The sequence below is a fragment of the Megalopta genalis genome, unplaced genomic scaffold (genome assembly GCF_051020955.1).
Source record: "Megalopta genalis isolate 19385.01 unplaced genomic scaffold, iyMegGena1_principal scaffold0095, whole genome shotgun sequence".
Taxonomy (NCBI): Eukaryota; Metazoa; Arthropoda; class Insecta; order Hymenoptera; family Halictidae; genus Megalopta; species Megalopta genalis.
In genome coordinates, this window is record NW_027476164.1 from 399,835 (window position 1) to 419,628 (window position 19,794).

At 43.9% G+C, this 19,794-nt stretch overlaps 1 protein-coding gene across 3 annotated transcripts in view; it reads left to right on the forward strand.

Moving 5' to 3' along the window:
* LOC143262203 (neural cell adhesion molecule 1-like) overlaps positions 1 to 12,875 on the forward strand; it is a 55,954-nt gene extending 43,079 nt beyond the window's left edge. The window contains exons 12-13 of one of the 3 annotated variants that reach the window (XR_013036108.1): positions 2,170 to 2,443; positions 9,392 to 12,875. The gene's annotated coding sequence lies outside the window, so the exon portion shown is untranslated. Of the gene's footprint in view, positions 1 to 97; positions 1,886 to 2,169; positions 2,444 to 9,391 lie in introns of those variants that run through there. The other 2 variants (XR_013036109.1, XR_013036107.1) reach the window with 2 other exon arrangements.
* The last annotated feature ends 6,919 nt before the right edge of the window (positions 12,876 to 19,794 follow it).

The window sequence follows — 19,794 nt, forward strand, 5'->3', positions numbered from 1 at the left end:
ACTTACAGGTGCGATCATTTATAAAATTTTGACCACTCTACACGATAAAATAAACCAATATGTACAAATATTCCAGATAAAAATATTATATTTGCAGTGGAAAAATGCCGACAATCTAAAGGATGGAAAGATAATTTTCAACAAATTAACTCACACACACAAAAAACCTTCACATCAATGAATTCATCCAAACGAGCATCCAGAGAAGATATTAATTCAAAACAATTAATCTCCCAAAGAAGCACACAAATGTTATTAATAATTCCTTCAAAACATCGAGAAATATTAATTCTATCTATCCCCTTAGAAATGCTTTCAAATACAAAAAAAATAAAATATTAATTTACAGATAAACCTCTGCAAATGTAACACTTCGAAAGGATATAAATGAAAGACTCTAATTAATGATTTTCTACACATCATTCACAAAAATACACAGTAATAACAAAAATAAGTGTAATCCGCCCCCTCCCCCCCAAAAAAACATTAGCAATGCAATGTAAAAACACCAAGTACTTGAATTCGATTTGATTCTGGTGCCCACAAAATGTTTCCAACAAATTAACCCACAAAATCCTCCATATTAATGAATTCACTCAGACAAGCATAGAGAAGATAATAATCGAAAACATCAAATTCCCCAAAGAAGCCTTCAAAAGTTTTTATCGAACCTCCAAGAGGTTATTAAAAAAACTCCAAGAAATGTTAATCCTCTCGTCCCCAAGAAATGCTCCCAAATACAAACAATAAAAATTAATCCACAAAAATACTCAGTAAAGTATTAAACTACGGGTGGGCATAAAAAACACTCGAAAAAGTATATACATATTACTGAAATAGTACTGAAATCAAAAGTATTTGATCCGTTTCTACAGTGTGCTCCATAATCAGATAATTAGAAAATCACGATAAAATATTTTAAACGAATTCACTTTTAATGAATACTTGGAAAAAGTGGAAAAATAATACCTAAGATGGACTTGGCAGTCCATTTTTATTAAAATCGGATAGTTTATTTGTAGCATCATGTGTAAGTGATCACGATCACTGCAAAAACGGAGCAACTACTTTTGGTTTCAGTACTTTCTTCGAATGAAATTAAATTGTAATAAATATTTTTTGGAGTGTTTATTTCCGAAGTTTAACATTTTACTGAGCTTTTTCGTGGATTAATATTTCATTTTTTATATTTAGAAGCATTCTTTGGAGAGAGAAGAGGGTTAATATTTCTTGGAGGTTTTTTAGAAGTTCATTAATAACATTTGAGCACTTCTTTGGACTATTAGTTGTTTTCCATTATTATCTTCTGGATGCTTGTTTCAGTGAATTCATTAATGTAGAGGTTTTATGTACGTTAATTTGTAGGAAATTGTTGAGAGAATAATTATTTACTTAAAAGACAGACCGAAGAAATCTGTAGAGAAAAGGCATGAATACAGACGAGATTTGAAGTCATTTTTCATCATCATCCAGATGCTGTATAAAAATTGGAAAAATCACCAGATTGCCGGTACATTATCTAAATTTCAGTTATAAATAGTTGGCTCAAATAAAGTACAAAAATAAATCACGATGCGAAAATCACTATCGATGAACGTAATTAATAGATACTTTACGCGAAAGTGTTTTACATTTACCATAGATGGAGATGTTGCGGAATTAGCCTATGACTGTACTATTTGAAAAATCCATGAGAATTTGAAAAATCAAATATACACAATATGAAATTCAAAATGACATGCATATAACACGATACGATGGTACATATACAAAATCCCATTCTAACACGTGTTTTATATTCTCTCGATTGATCATATCGTACTATTTTGTTAACAAGTGTATTAGGTTATAATGTATCAATTACAATGTAATACGTAACTGTTAATTTGCCTATTAATTGCGGTAGGGCCAAGTTTTTTATCCTTTATATGATTCACGGATTTTAAGTGATTTTTTAAACAGTGGAACGAATTGCAATTGATCTAGTAAGTTTCGTAATTAGGTGTCTCTATGTGTTGGAGTACGATCGTAAATAATACAAGACAAGTTTCATAACTAATCACGTATTTAATACATACTAGAATACATATATTGCGTTTGTAGGATGACTATAATTATTTATGAGCACGTGCACAGACTTATGATACATACTGGCATTGTATCTTATAGATTTTTCTGTCTCAGTTTTGGGAGGCACTACAGCTCCCTTACTATTTCGGTGTTACGAGCCGAAGACCAGGCGGAGGTTGGATGCGATTTAGGAATTTTAATAAGAGAATTGCGTGGACTTGCCGAAGCTTCTTTCATCAACGGTTCACCACTAGGTTTAGAGGAAATTGCGCGGACTAGCCGAAGCTTCTTTCATCAACAGTTCGACACTAGGTTTAAAGGATATTTCGTGGACTAGCCGATGCTTCTTTCATCACCGGATCGTCACTAGAAGGTAGGTTGGTAGAAATTAGAGTTTAGGGTCTTGTAACTTTTACAAAAGAAAAATAAAGATACATCTCGAGTAGTAAAAATGTATCTCTGTAGGTTATACCAACTACTCCTTCTAATCAGCAAATGGAATAATTGAATTTGACAACTTGATAAACTGGTAAAAGATAGTACATTACAAGCTTTCAGTTTAATACAATTGTATGTGTATAAGTGTATCGTAGATAGTAGATCGTGCTCCCAGTTTGTCGCACGGGAGCTTATAACCTTGTAACAATGTACGTACTCGGTTGAAATGCTTGAACGAGAATCAGATTCAATCTCGCTAGCGTTTCTTCGTCAGTTACTGTTGTCGTCTAAACTGTGGTCTCTGAGAGACGGGCCGTACCTAAGTCCTTGGTGGACCATACCGGCCGCTCTTGCGACTTGTGCCTGATGTTCGGGCTCTACCTTCGTTCACTATCGTATCAGGGGAAGACAGCGTGCTACTCCCACTGCCACCTCGAGTCCAACCCAATCCAGGCACTCTTACGGAGTAGTGTTAAAGTCTTTTATCTCCGCAAGAGGGGCTTCAGCCTGGCCCGAGGGGACGAACCCCGAGGGGTTCGCCCAGCATGCCGTACATCGACGGAGCTGGACGAGTCCACGCTCCGTATGCAGTTTCGTTCTATGTTCGTTTCTTAGTCTTACTTACGGATCGTGCGAATTTTCGGAACTCCTGAAACAGCTGCTCTGACACCAGGCTGGCTTTGTCGATTGGCCACTGAAATCCTTCTCGAATCGCCGCCTGGCGTAGGTGTTCCCTGTCCTCTACGTAACGCTGACAATCGTAGAGGACGTGGTTTGGAGTTTCCTCCTCCCCACATTCGCACAATTCGTCGTCGACCAGGGCGAACGTCTTGAGCTTCGCACGGAAGTCTCCGTGTCCGCTCAAGAACTGCGCTACATCATGGTCGACTCTGATCCAGCTCGCTGAGAGTCGGTCTGATACCTCGCCGAAGTATTGGAAGGTTTCCCTACCCTTCGTCGAGGACGACCATCTCTGCTGCCACATCTCTAAAGTCGCCTCCCTCAGCCTTCTGCGAACTTGGGCTTCGGTGACGACTTCGTCAGCCAATTCGGCCTGACTCACTTGATAGGTTCCATGTTGGAACCCGAGTTTCTTCCTGGCTTTGTACACGCAGCTGAACTCCGCTATCGCCAAGTCCACAGGTATCTCCCCGGCGATCACGGGGATCGCATCAGTGGAGACTGTCCTGTAGGCTTTGACGCAGCCAAGCAGAACATGCCTCTGCGCCCTGGTGAGCACTTTACTCGTCCCAGAGGTAAGGCGGTCTGCCCAGCCCGCGGCAGCATACGTGACGATTGGGACAAACAAGCCGCGGTACAAAGTACGCATCGTCCGATATCCCAATCCCCAGTTCGACTTAGCAATCCTTGCTAGCGCATTAAACGTTCGCAAGGACTTAGCATTCAAATACTCGACATGGGAATGGATACCCAGTCTAGAGTCAAAATGCACGCCAAGGTAACGCACAGAGTCCTTGACGGCAATATTCCGACCTCCTACTTTTATCACAGGTGGCCTCTCTCTGTCGAGAGAGCCTTTCAAGAATAACATCTCGGTCTTGGTCGCAGACAGCGACAATTTCTGCTGGTCGCACCAGCGAGAAATGGTGTCCACAACCAATTGGCCATTGCTTTCTAGACCCTTCCTGCTGTTCGCGAAGATCAAGACAAGAAGGTCGTCTGCATAGGCGATGGGCTCGCAAGCGAGCCCGGCGTTCGATAAGAGCTGTAGAACCTCGTCGAAGACTAAGTTCCAACAGCTCGGACCAAGAATTGATCCCTGTGGGCAGCCCTTAGTGACTTTCTTCCGCACTGCACCGCGATCAGACACCATAGTCACCACGCGGCCGTCGAAGTAGTCGACCACCAATCTAAATAGGTTTTTTGGGCAGCCTCGCTTCCTCAACGCGTTGAGTATGCTTGGCCACCAGACATTATCAAAGGCCGCAGCAATGTCGAAGAGCAGACCCACGACGTACTTTTCCTCTCGACCGGACGCAAGCTCCCTCATCTTTACCACGGCATCAGTCGTGGATCGATGCGGCCTGAATCCGTATTGCCGATCGGAGGCGTAGTCGGGGTGCAAAAACGAACTAGCTAATCGCGTAGCGATTAGCTTCTCCAAGACTTTGCCTACGACCGAAAGCAAGCATATTGGTCTGTAGGACTTTATCTCCGTTTCAGGTTTCTCGGGTCCTTTAAGGATGGTAATGATGGACCCGACTTTCCATTCCACGGGAAAGACTCCGTGTGCCAGGCATCCTTTGTAGAGTCGGAGGAGCTCGCGTGAGATCGTATTAAACGAACGTTTTAGAATCTCCGGCTCGATCCGATCTAGGCCTGGACACTTGCCGCTCTTCAGTCGGTTGACCGCCGATCTGAGCTCCGAGAGGGTGAAGGGACTGGCGTCCTCACTCTCCGGCTCGATGGCAGCTTCCCTCCTGACTCGCGCATGATCCGGGGAGTCATTCGCGGGGCTATCGTCCGGAATTAACCCCTCCAGCAGCGCGGAAGCGGTGGAGTCCCAGTCTGTGGTGTAACCCTGGGCAGTGTTAAGGTTTATATTTGAGATGACCGTGCTGGCTGTCATCTTCTGCCTCGTGATCTTATAAATGAGGCCCCAGGGTTCCTTGTTTCCCTGCTCGGTCACGAATGCACGCCAGCTGTGCGACCGAGCAGCTTTGATGGCGGCTTTGTAGGCCTTTCTCTGTTTGAGATACTCGGTCCTCTTGGCCGCCCTCTGCTCCTCTGAACATGCTGCGTTCTGCGAGGCTCGTCTAAGTTTATAGACTCGCCTCTTTTGCCTCGTCAGGTCGGCCGTCCACCATGGGACGGATTTTGAATGCCACTGCTTGGTTGGCATCGAGGAGTCGCACGCTTGGACGATCATTCTTTCGATCTCCTGTGCTAGATGTTCGACTTCCCCCTTATTGTTCAATGAATTGGGGGATATACTCCTCTTACTTTCCTGCAGCGCCTTGTCGAACTCGGGCCATTTTGCGCTTTGGAGTCGGAACCTTGGTAATAATCCGTTCCGGTTGGTGCTGCTGTTGCTACTAATTTCGGCAGCACCGTCCTCGGCGCAAAAACTCAAAGAAAACTCTATGACTCGGTGGTCGCTGGTCGTCAGGTCCTCGCGGACCTTCCAACCTCGCACCTTGTCGCAAATATCAGGTGTCGATAGTGTGACGTCGATGTATGACTGTCCACTAGGGCTGGAAAACGTCGGAGCGTTTCCAGCCTCGTTCAAGACAACCAAGCCATGGCTCACGATAAACTCTTCGAGTTTACGGCCTCTCACGTCCGTCTCCGCGCTGCCCCACTGGGCTGATTTTGCGTTAACGTCGGCAGAGATAATGACTCGGTTATGCTTAAGTGCGGAAAGAGCTCTCTCCAACCGCGCCAGACCTGATTCAACGTCATCGGAGCATTGAAAGTACTGGCTGATCAGGAAGAAGCTCCCAAACGAACCCGAGATGCTGACACAGGACAAATGCGTGTCGCACAAGTTAGAGACTTTGACCACGGTTAGATCCGGGTTTCTGACCGCTATTGCAGCCATCACCGGATCGCCTGCCGTGATCAGCCTCGTTCTCAAGCCTAGCCCGGGCACAGTACCCCGCCAGCTATATGGCTCTTGTGCAAGCAACACATCTACCCCTCGCCTATGCATCTCAGTCCGGACTTCGTCGGTCACGTTTCGGGCCCGCTGCATGTTATGCTGCATGACCCGTATGACTCTCGAGCGTCGCCGGTCGTTTGTACTATCCATTCGAGATTCAAATTATTCATGTCTAATGCGAGACATCTCCAAAACCAGCGCTTCCTGATAGGAGGCGCAGGCCGGGTCTCGCGACTTATGTTCAAATGGTCGCGCTCTGTCTTTACAGTTGGAGCAAACCGGAGGCTTGCTCTTCCTGTTACAGAGCGCATAACCGTGCCCTTTTTCGGCACAATGTCCGCAGACATCCTCTTTGAATTTGCAGCGCTTCGCCGTGTGCCCGAAGCGCTGGCACTTATAGCATCGGTTGACCTGTATGAAGTCCCGCACACGACAGGAACTCCACCCGAGGTACACCCGGTCCCCTCTCTGCGCCAGCCGCCGACGAATCTGCGGACTGACGGCCACTACCCAGTTGGCTGTCTCCGGGGTCTTGCCAGCCATGCGACTGACCCGAACACCCGAAGGCACATCCTTCTGGGACGCCTCAGAGAGGTTTTGCCTCCAAAGACTGGAGGCAATTTCCTCCTTGCCCATCCCTTTCGGAATGTCATAAATCAGGACCTCGGGGTCCCGTTTGCTGGGCAAGGAGACGGACAGTCCCGCACTCGCCAGCTTCTTATTCCCTACGAAGGCTTTTAGGTCCTCCTTGCGATCGGTTTCGACGACGATGCCACCGGAGTGGATGTGTCGAACCGATCTGACACGGATCGCCTCCTTCGCAGGTTTTACGATCGACAGAACAGCTCTCTTAGTAGCATCGCTGTTCTGTCCTTTATCCTTTGGCGGGAAGATACGCACCACGTATTGTGTCGGTGGTCTTCTCGCCTCCGGAGTCGCTGACTGGTTGACCTTTGCCACTTGGGCGTAGGACAACTGCGCGGCATTGGAGACCGTCTTCGGGAGGGTTCCCTTGGACGGCCCAGGTCGCGCCGCACTCATTACGGCAGGGCGCGCTTTTAGGTCCGCCCTGACCGCGGCGAGTTGCCCTTCGACGAAGCTGTTTCGTTGAATCAGCTCCTGGACCAACTCGTTGAGTGCTCCGACTTCTGCTAGTATCTTCGACCCGGACTCCTTGTTGACTTTCGACTCGGGTCGAAAGCAAAAGGTCCGTATCTCCGATACTCGCCTGAAGGCTTCGTCTCTCACGAGATCGAGAGGCCGTACCTTATGCCCGGAAACCGTCCCCTTCGATTTCCTGGCCTGGTTTGCTGCGGCCTTGCCAGTAGGTGCGACTGGCTTGGCACGCTTCGACTTTTTGGTGACGGTTTTCCAACCGCCACCTTCGGGGTCTTCGACACGCACGGGTGCCGGTTGCACCTTCACGAGCGTGTCTTTGACTTGTTCGAGTTTTTTGGGTTTCCCCTTCCCAGCCTTGCGGCTGGGGGAGTCCCCCGACTTGGGCGCTGTCCCCACGTTACCGGTGTCCGGCGCGCCTTCTTCCGTGGCCTCAGTTTTCACCGAGACCGCTCGCGTGGGTGTCACGCATCTTTCTAAGGTCACACGAGGATTGGCGATGTTCAACACCTTCCCGGACCTTGTCTTTTTCGCAGACGCAGGAGGGCTAACAGCTGCTGTTGTAGCTTCCGCGTCTGTGGCGACGGCTTCACTCCGAGTAGGAGCTGGACCCGCCGACTTAGTTCGTTCGATTTGTAAATTTTTTGATCCCATATCTTGAATCTTTCTTTCATCCGGTACGCTCCCCGGCCACCACCGACCCACACATTTTGGAACCCGCCTTCAGGCTGGGTTAGGGCTACGCACCGGACATAGTCTGCTGACTGGGCCGATTACTCAACCCAGCCCGCGTCCTCGCCCGTCAGAACCCACTCGCCGAAGCGTATGGTCGTTCCAAGCCGATTGACTGGACCAGGGCTGCTTTTCTCGTCCAGCCTCCCATCTAGCCGAAGCAGAGGCCAAAGGTACGTGTTGGGGACGTCTCACCCGCAGGAGAGGGCCCCCTCAGATCCCAGGATCCTCTTTTCCGACGACAAGGGTCGCCACGCACGGCAAACACGCGGGAGACAGCAGTCGGAGAGGCTGCCTCTTCCTCTCCACCACACTTCGTTCGGTTCGCTGCGTTTTGAGAATACGAGCTATCCAGCGGTACCTTATTTCGTGGAGGCTCAAGTGTGGCTAGGGCACGTTTGCCCCTTGCGGCCTGGGTTGCCCAGGTGATTGGTTGCATCCCGATTTCTAGATCCAGCGGCATGCTGCTACGTGGCGCGCTCAGACAACGAAAATGCGGCATTCCGGTCAGACCAGAAAAACCGCATAACGTGACGCGGGGGACTGCAGCCACAAGTGACAACAGTCCCCCGGTAGGGAGTAGTACAGCATATTCAATGCTGTACATGAACACGCCACAGCCCGTGTGCTTAGTTCAAGGGCCTCGCCATTATGCGAAGTACTACATGTACAACGCACTGGCGGTCTCAAAATACCCTCATCGCCGATGCATCTGATGCATCCGTCAACTCGGCAGCATTCACTCCGTCGGCGTGTTGCTTTGTGGCGTGTTCAGATAACGAAAATGCGGCATTCCAGTCAGACCAGAAAAACCGCATAACGTAACGCGGGGGACTGAAGCCACAAGTGACAACAGTCCCCCGGATGGGAGTAGTACAGCATGTTCAATACTGCACAAGAACACGCCACAGCCCGCTTGCTTAATCACGGGCCTCGTCATTATGCGAAGCACTACATGTACAACGCACTGACGGTCTCTCGAGTGCCTTCATCGCCGATGCACCTATCGACTCAGCAGCAACATTCAATCCGACGGCGTGTTGCTTCGTGGCGTGTTCAGACAACGAAAATGCGGCATTCCAGTTAGACCAGAAAAACCGCATAACGTAACGCGGGGGACTGCAGCCACAAGTGACAACAGTCCCCCGCTAAGGAGTAGTACAGCATATTCAATGCTGTACATGAACACGCCACAGCCCGCATGCTTAATCTCGGGCCTCGCCATTATGCGAAGTACTACATGTACGACGCACTGACGGTCTAAAATGCCTTCATCGTCGACGCATCCATCGACTCGGTAGTAGCAACAACCTTCGCGAGGACTAGTTCGGGGGTCGCCTCTCAACCCTGGGTGGCCACAGACCGCCACCGCCGCGTTTCTTCGTCAGTAACAAAATTTTTCCTCGGTTCCAGAAGGTTCGTCTTCGTACCCTTCCGAAGGTACTTGACTCACAATATACAGAGCGAAGCCCGCCGGCTGGCGCCAGCCTGGCAAACGCCTTCAGGAAGGAGTAAGAAAAACACGTCAGAAAATGTGTCGCACTCAGCCGCCTTACCGATAATTCAAGAATTTAGGCCCGTTAGAAAGAAGCGACTATCTTATATATTTCATTACTGTTAGGAAGCGGGAGTTGTTGCCCTGACGAGAGGGTGGATCAACACTACGAATTAATTCGTGTAGAAATTCGGTCGATCGTTGCAGACAAGTTGTCTGAGGCTTTATTGCGAGAAAAACAATGAATACGTCCAATGATCGCTGGGATCGAACAAGTAGTATGTGATATGTACAGAAATGAGAGCGAAGTATACAATGGTTATGTCACTTACCGCGTGAGACAACTACATAAAACTATCGCGTGGAAATTATGTATAATAGGATTGCCTAGGGATTTTGCCTCGAAAATCCCGTTCGTTCCTCAGCTCTGCTCGGTAGGATGAAGCTGCTAGTTCGCGAGAGAACTGGCAGTTCTAGATATATGACGAGGGCCTTGAGACAAAATAGCGAAAACCGAGGGTAAAAATGTTGAATTTGTGAAGAGTGATGCTCTGAACTTACTGCACGAAAAATCGCATCTAAGCTGGTAACTCTCTCGAAATCGACTAATTAGCCTAATTGCTGCTGCGAGCAGCTCGCATTTCGCTCGTTACGGCGCGCAGGGTGGAGGTTGGGGAGTGCTGTCTCTAACAATTATGTACTACTACGAATGCAGAATATTATATAGAGGCAATAACTGTGTTCGGTACGGACGTTTAAATTGTGGAAATAGTATTTATAAAACATCTACGAGGGAAATATAATGTAAAGTGTTATTATTTGTACGGGCAGTTAAGCTATTATTTTTAATAATTATAAAGTTCGAAATAGTATACAGGAGAATTTGTAGGGTTTACAATGTTACAAGCCGGGGGCTAAGGCAGTTACGCATGATCGAGGATTCGTTTTGTTGAGAGAATGTAAGAGTTTTGTTAATTATGGACGAGCCAAAGTTTGTTTCACTGTCGAGACCCACGAGAGGAGTAAAGGTAAGATTTGCAGACGAGCTGACGTTTGTTTCACCGTCGGGACCTAGAAGGTGTTTTAAGATATACGGATTATTGGTTAACCTCGTAACTTATTAACTTGGTCACCTCGAGCGGGAAAAGTGCACCGTGGTGGATTTGATACTAGTAACCTGGAATACAGAAAAAGGATGTGAATTGAATGAATCGAACTCTTAAGTATCTATACAAATGTATATAGGTATGTGGCGGCCCACTGTGTGTGTGTGTGTGTGTGTGCGACAGGAACGTTGCCACATTGAATAAACAAGAGACACAGGTGAGCGACCAGGGCACACGACAAGACCTGCATTTTCGTGCAGTCAAACGTTGTGTTTCGCACTTATCCGGCTCGAGGGACCAGAATGTGTCGCGGATCCGGCTCGAGGGACCAAAAATGTGTGCGAAGCGAGTCGAGCTTTTTCGACCCGCGATTGCGTTCGCTCGTTAGCGAATTTATGCCGCGGATGAGGATTCTACGGAATGCCTCGTGAACTCGAGAGAGTGTCCGATTCGCTGACTGCCCGAATGCACGACTCCGTATCACCGATTGTACTGTACGTTAGAGCTAGAGCTCGAGCGAGAAAGAGAGCGCGTGTAAGTGTTTTTTGACTGTGACTTTTGTCTGTTACTATTGACTGTTCGCGCCCCGACTCGTCGCGTTGTTTTATATTGGTTACCCCCGCTTGAGATCCCTGAAGCAACCTCCACCTCCACGCCGGGATGCACTGATTGGTTTTTCTCGAATATTACGATTTTCCAATCAGTGTCCTCTAAGCGTTTTGTCACCATCCTCTCGTATCGTCCTACACGAGCCTTGTCTAGGAGAGGGGGGTGTCGCGTAGTTGCGTGGTCGGGAGGTCCCCTGGGGCCGGAGATATCGTCCCCGCGACGGTTGGGACTAAACTTTCCCAAGACCCGTTAAATTCTCAAATTTATGACGGGGTTTTTTTCCGGGCCTTTCGGGTCTACGACGCGTCGCGGTCATTAAAAAGACGGAAGATACTGCACAGCTGTTCGGCAGATGAAAAAAGGTTTCCGTCTCTTTATGATCCTCGCTTTTCCGCCATAAACCTTCGCGAAAGCAGTCTACGGGAGGTCCTACGGAACGGAACACGTTGACTCCCCAGTTGACGTGATGAATAAAAACCTTCGTACGAACGAGTTCGGATATTTCACCCACAGGTATATTAAAAGAAGAAACTTTTATAATTCTTAAAGTATAATCGTATCGAGGAGGCCAAATTCTGGTCTCTCGGTTTTGACACACTAAGAAATGCGGTGATTTGTATGAACTAACCGACTTGGATATTGTATACTGTTAGTTCAGTATACTCGGGAGAGAAAGATTCGAACGAAAATTAGATCTGTACTATGAGTCTCTTGAGAAGTAAATGCCGGAAAGGGAAAGAAATTGTAACCCTTTCATACTATGTAAATTGGTCTAAATATAGTAGCTGATATGTGTGTATGTGATCCTTAAATCTAGTTTCTCGAAATTATTGTGTCATTAGGCGCAGTGATTCGAAAAAAAGAGCATCAGTCACCCTAGTGAAAGGGCCTCTTATTTGGGCACGATTCTCGGTAACGGATTAAGAGCCACAGAAGGGGAGAGAGGATTTATTCTTATTAATATTATTGCTGTTATTGTTGTAATATCACATATTATTGTTCATGTTATATTGTATACCATCGTCATTCCGTTATCTTCTTATCGAACATCTTAAAATATTTTGCAAAATTATATTCTGCAAAATACTCTGCATCTTTGACTTATCCTCATCGTCGACCTCTATCATATCTGAGCCTTTGCCCGCACGTCATTTTTAAAACTCCAACCTTACTGCAATAATGTTTACAATTCCCGAACCCCTAAGTCAGAATATATATACATACATATAAAATGCTATTCGCGGCTTTTTGTATACGAGTTATTGATGAAAAAACAGTAGTCAATGAGAGGCAAGCTCGGTAGCCTTTCGTTAATAACTCATTTTCCGAAAGTAACATAATTTTTTGACACCCTATACTTTGCCACAAATTTAAATTAATAACAGATTACCAACCATTCATTTGCGTGAATTCAGTTAAAGATCCAACTCTCCATGTCTTCACACCGCTGGTGCCTAAAATAAGCAGAGTCCGATAACATTATTCCATACAAAGCCGGTAACAAGAATTCCACACCTGACGCTCTATCTCAAAATACCGTGCGCCAACATCCTCCCTCTAACGATTTTTCTGATTCCGCAAAATTCGATATTATACATAGCGATCGTCATTCCAACGCCCGACAAACCCCACTCCACGTCTATCAAGCAACGTCGAGGCATCGCCATCGCAGTCGCAGCCACCACACGTAGAGGAAATCTGCTTGCCAGACACCCCCGGCCCGTTCGGGGGAACGACCGGGAGTAGTGTGGGGTTTGACCCACTAAAACCTCCACGTAGTGCCCAGGGCGGGGGCCTTAGTGGAGTATGGTCGCCGGCGTGTGGGGAATTGTGAAAGACTCACCCCCTTCTCCTCACAGGAGATGAATGTTACGCCCGGTGGGTGGCAGAGGCACGCTCTCGATCCTGCTCGACGATCTTCTTCTGCGACATGACATGCTCGCAAAAGGAGACCACCGCCTTCCATTTCCTGTCGCTCTCCAGCATCGCCCCAACTACACAGGCCGGGCACTCCTCCAGCGTGTGCTGCGCCGAGTCCTCCTCCGAGTCCTCCTCCGCAACACAATGGTAGCACACCGCCGTCGCCTCCCGACCGATGCGATACAGATAGACACTGAAGCAGCCATGCCCGGTGAACACCTGCGACTCTCGGTACATGAGCCTGCCGAACTGTCTCTCCCGCCACTTGTTAAAGTGTGGTAGGAGAACCCCGACGACGCGTTCGCTGGCGTGGGAACACAGCTCCGAACACCACCGCGACACGGTAATCGGCGGGCCCGAAGCTCGAAAATTTCGACCGCCTTCCGCTCCGGGGGGCCCCTGCGAGCCCGGCGGACGATGCATATGCGCCTATATACGTAGGCGTGCACCGCCGCCTGCAGCGCGAAGGGAAGTTCTCCCGCCAGAGCAAGCGCCGCCACGGTAGACATAGAGCGGTAACCTCTAATGAGGCGGATGGCCATCCACCTCTGTAGCCGGTGCAACAGTTGCGTGCCACGCCGACACGCACACTCTGACGCTGGGATTCTAACCGCCTCGTAACCCTAATCATAACCTGGTTAATAATTTGTTTATCTAGAATGACATCATTTAATCAAATTCCATAACCATTTAAGATAAATTTTAATCCAGGAAATGATCTTTCTACCGATACGTACCTAACTTGAGTCGATGGTACAGCATGTATAATATAATCAAGCTCTCTTAACTCTAGAAAACCATGTTTATTCCATTATTATACAATATTTTAATATTTATCTATCCTTGCAGTGTGGAGAAAGGCACTTAATGTAGCAGCTATGTTAAAAGCAAAATTTATGTTACTTTGCTCTAATCCGCTACCCTTTTCAAGTAAGTCTTTTTCTATGTCATCCGTGATATAGATGGTCGTTGTAACACATTAGTAACATTAATAGAATTTAACATTTGCAATCATTACCAGGTATTTGTTAAACGAACGTTAACTATATTTATTTTCTTCTGCAGACAGTACATTTTTCTATCTACCGACTAGAAGAACTGAATCTAGTATCAACTTACTGCACATAATTTCGCGTTGCCGATTACGTGTCACTTCCTATAACATTTTCGCAAGGCTGGTATTTTCTAATTTTTGTTGTAGCTACTTTCGCGAATTTCAGTGCTATCATTACTTGTTGAATATCAGACCAATCATTATCCGACAAACTGGTATCTTTTAATTCGTCATAAATAGCTCTCAATTCTACTAATCTTTCGAGTATTTTGAAAGTAAAACTCCAACGAGTTACACAGTCTAATATCGGTTTTCGTAATTTCATGGTCATTATAAATATTCCGTTTGAATGTGCCGCAGCTTCCTCGCTAATTCACTTACCTTATTCAGTAATTGTTGAACATTAGAACTTTGCATAACATCGTTCCCTGCCAGTTATAACGTGTGGGCAGCACATCGCACACCTACCTCATCACTTCTATATTCGTTGGTAGAAAATGTTTCGACTACTGAGTATAAGAGTGATACTTCACTAAAAAAGCATGGTCTTTCTCATAATCACGATTAATATTTTCTCCTTCTTCAAGAAGGTGAATTAACTTAATTATATTGGCAGCATTGTTCATTGTCACGGGATAAATATTATAATATTTGTGTAGGATGAGGACTAGGCGAAATAATTGGGTTTCAGTTATAACGAAAGGGAACTAAAAAATATTTATTTAGGTAGGAGATTTGAATGTTCTCTTATGCTTTACCACAATTCAACTGTTTCCTGTAGCCTTCGCACGGATCCATTCCACGAGCTTCGGTCTCATGTTCTCTCAGTCACGCTGTCTCGCCAATGCTCTCTCGCACGTGCTCTCTCACTCACGCTCTCTTACTCGTAGGATTCTCCAGCATTTGTGCATGAATGTACTTACACGCATACACGCATTCATTCGTCCATCAATTCCTACATTATTAAATTTTTGTTGCAATTACTCTAGGAACATAGTTCTGACTTTGTTATCTTATTCATTTCAAGGAACCAGTGTATTATTTGTAAGGTTCGAAAAATTTAAAACATATTTAAATACGTTATAATGAATCTTTTTTATCTTAACCAGTAATTATTATAATAATAACTTTTTGTGGTAACCTCCTCCTATTGATAAGAAAATAGTGAATTTAAATTGTTTAATGATAGAAAGCGTTACTTACACGATTTTTAAAAAGTTGATAGAATTTGTTTCATAAAATGTTTGATAAATTTTTTCAGATTCAGATCTATGCTAGTAGAACAGTAGAAGAACTTAAGTTGTTCGCGAATTCGTGACTCTAAAACAATTAGAATAATTCTCCTTATTTCAACTTTCCAAGACTGCCGTTCATAAAATAAAATTACCAAATAATAGTTTTAAACTGGCAAAATATTGATATTAGCTTGCTCATCATAGTCCCAGAACATTAATATAAAAAATAATGATGATAAGTTTAAATAATCACTTGTTATATACATAGACCTGGTGTAAAATTGTATACGAAAGTCTTTCTTATTATACACTGAGCTTATTGTTAGGCTCTGTTAACAATGTCTAACAATAATTGTTAGATACTGTTAACACGATGGTATATGCCATTTGGACAACCTTTACTTTCAACATTTTTGCATCATTATTTTCCGCGAATATATTTGGCAGCAAGTGGTATAGTGAAAGACGTTTTAGTAGTGCCTATGAGTGCGAAATTCTTTTAAGCGCGGTACTCGTTTGTCGTGAATATCGATAGGAAATTAAAGAGGTAAGTGTTTCTGATTTACTGCTAGATACCAACCCGCCTATCTCTAAACACTCATCCTGATTAGTCACAACAAATTACTCATCAAACCAAACTGACCCTTAAACATCCCAGCCCTTGTCGCGTCATTTTTCCGTCATCCCCCCCCCCCCCCATGTCGCAACCAAAATTCCCACTATATATACACCCACATCCCAAGAATCCTTAGACCTTTTTCTTACTCCAACACTGGACGATCCCGAGTACGAGACGCATTTGTACCGTCGATAGTGAAATAGATTTCAAAGATTTTGCATAAAACACAAAAATTGATTCCACCGACCCGGAATCCAACATTGCTATTAGGATGTGGTTAAGAATTGAGGTATTGTTTTGTAATGAAGAAGTAATATTTATTAACAATAGATATAGGTATACAGTAAATTCTTCCTAGAATTTCAAATGTCGCGTTTCTGTGAATTTCTCTGTGCTAGTTCTACGCCCATGTGATTTATTGCTACGTCGACGCTAAGATTTGACAGAGTCAGTCGAGTGTGTGATGCTGCACGCGACGCGTCTCCTTTGAATTAAATTCCCGGAAGACAATTCATAATACAATAACGTATTTAAAAACTGAATTTTTTTAACATATTGTATACGCGGTACTGGGATCACCAACAGTCAGAGCGCGGTGTGTTCTAACGACACCGGCGATGGTATATCGTGGTATCTTTGATATACAGTTTACATCACCGTCGGTGCGCGCTGACGGAACCGGCGGAAACGTAATCTGATATTTTAGAATCTCAGTCCAAAGTAAACTATAGATTAATTTTTGTCCGAGGCTAAAGTTTCTTTTTTAACATATTTATTTATTTAATATTTATTGTGTAATTCATTTCATTGCATTAAAGCTGCACTGATATTATACATAATTATGCATAAGGATTAATTAGATAAATGAAAAATTATATTCTATATTAAATTGTTATATAGCGCATCATCTATGGAATCATATAGTATCGTGGTTTACGGTGATGGTTTTACTCTATTTTCTAATAACAAATAATGTAAAAAAATTAATTTATAAATAATTCATATTCAAATTGGCTGAAAATTATTACCATTGTATGAATACGTACTTATTTAATTTTCCTTGCCTAAGAAAAGTAATTTTAATCTCTGCAGCATGTATTGTATGCAAGACGCTGCTCTTGCACTGTGGGATGTCGTTATCTCGAAGGGCCTACGTAATTCATTGTTCACAATCCCGTGAAAAATCATCTGATTTAAAATTCCGGAGTTGGTGAAAAAGGTACAGTAAACTGTTCCTGCACATTCTCCGTCAAATCATCGTCATTCTCTTGAATTCGAATTTCTAATATTTGGTTTATATGTATACCTGGAAAAGCAGCGGTCAGCATCGGAGACAGTCGGTGTACAACATTGTAATGATAGAATAAAAACGATGACTTAGCTTTTTCATTTCTAATTTTTTATTCATGAAAATTTTTTTAATATATTGTGGTCACATTTTTCCAATTAAAATGATACCAAACACGACATGCTTTAGACCATTCTTATTCATTATACGTAATAAGTAACTTATTTTATTTGCGAAAAAAACCTTACAAAAACTGATTTTTAACATATGAAATATAAAAGGCAAAGTCAAAGAAGGTATGTACATATGTTTTTCGAAAGAAAATATCACCAAAACTACGCTATTCGAGCCTACGTTAGACACCGGGAGTAGGAAGCTTTACACGGATGGGAGACAGAAGGAAACGGAGACGGCCGAGAATGAAGTGTTCCAGGTTTGACATTTGCTGGGACGGGAGAAGCGACATCATTTTGAGGACGAGCCTACGCGTGGAGGCTGTAAAGGAATTGTTTTCTGTACATTTTCCATCAATTCTGGAATTTTAAGATGTGGAACATCGAGAAAGAACACGACATTTAGCCAATTTGAATATGAATTATTTACAAATTAATTTTTTTACATTATTTGTTACAGCATCAGTAAAGCAACAATTTTGCCTAAACTCTTTTCCACCGCACACCACGTGCATCTTGGCAGTAAATTACGTGCAACGTCTATCGTCTTTGATGTTGTCAACAGAAATATCTGTCCAAACTATATATCGTGTTTCGTCTCATTTTAATCAGAAAAGTATCGGCAATATATTTAAAAAAAAGATCAGTGTTAAAATATTAAAATTAAAAAAAGTTATGTCATTGCATTATGAGTTGTCTTCCGGGAATTCGAGTCAAAGGAGCTGCAGCGCATGCCGCAGCACACGTGTTCATCAACACTATCGAACCTTAGCGTAGCGAGAAAATCGATAAATTAAAGGACCGCAAGAAAACCAATAAATAGGGACCGTAGCAATATCTGGGCGTTAGAATTGGTATGCTGAAGTTACGCTGAGAAGAGTGATATTACTGTATTTTCTTACTCAAATTCATCCATATTTTGATAATCTATTTAAAAAAACAATAGCGTTCTTTAAGACAGAGCCCCTCAGGCTGCTGAAAATAAATCTGAAAAGGTGCAGGGATGCTCAAAATCTTGTGCATCAATTTGCGTGCAAGTGAGTGGTGGATGTTGCCCTGATCTCGGAGCCGTGGAAGGTACTGGCTGACTGGTGTATCGATCTCAACTGCATGTGCTGTTATGCTGTGCGTATATTGTCATACGTTGCTGGCTATGGTTGTAAGTTCTTTTTTTATCCTACTTTTAATACTTGTACGAAACGATCCGTCTGACTGTTTGTTTCTGTAAATTTCGAGGTAGAGCAAATTCTTCCTAATTGACCCTCAATTTGAAAACAAAAATGGACAATTTGGAAAGAAGAGGTACAATTATTCGAGCCTTGCGGCTCGTTTTATAGTTATTGACAATCGGTAACGATCCTACAATCATTCTGTTTTGTAGTCTTTTGGGATTGTCACCTTATCGTTGCACATAACACTACCCTGCTGTAAGCTGTTTGATCAACACTGAACGCGAGCAGCCAATCATGTACCTTTTTGTAATGCCAATCTAATTTTGTCTAATTTTACGTCAGCTACAGTCGCTATAGCTATATCGTCTACTGTAACTGGCAATATAATTATGCTATCTAGTTCGTAAATGTCTACTATGTTGTATTCAGATTGTGATTGTTCTCGTATCTGTAAATGTATGTGATAATTCATCTGCGTTGTCATGTAATTTGCTATTTTTATATTTACTTTGCAAAAATATTTACTTTGCACTTTACAAAATGTGCTAAAACTTAGTGGTTTTTAAATTGCTGCTCGGCTAATAATTCATACAGTGGAATCAACAATGCGTTTAAATTTTCAATAAATCTATCATATCAGTAGTTTCTAAACTCAATGAATGCCTTTAATTCCGTAGTATTTTATGAATGTGGCATTTTGTCAATCGCATTTATTTTCGATTTAGTCTTATGAATGCAATTTTTGTCGACTGTATACTCGCAATATTCTATAGAATCCTTGAATAATTCTGATCTTCCACATTAATTTTTATATTCGCTTCACCTAATCGCGTTAAAATATACTGAACGCGATTAAAGAAAAAAACGGGAATCAAGTTTAGTTTTGTAATCGTCCAAAATTTTATCTACAAGGTTTCCGTGCACAATAGACTCGTGAGCAACCCTTTCCTCTAGAATAATCTGTAATTGCCGATTCCATTTTCGGCACACACGCACTCACGGCACACACATACTTAACGCGCACGCATTCTACTTACTACATTAATAAGTCCTAAAATTCTTTCCAAAACTTCATCTAGTTCAGATGATGATGCATCAATTGATGAAAAGAATACATTTTCATAAAAAAAATGTTTAGAAGACTG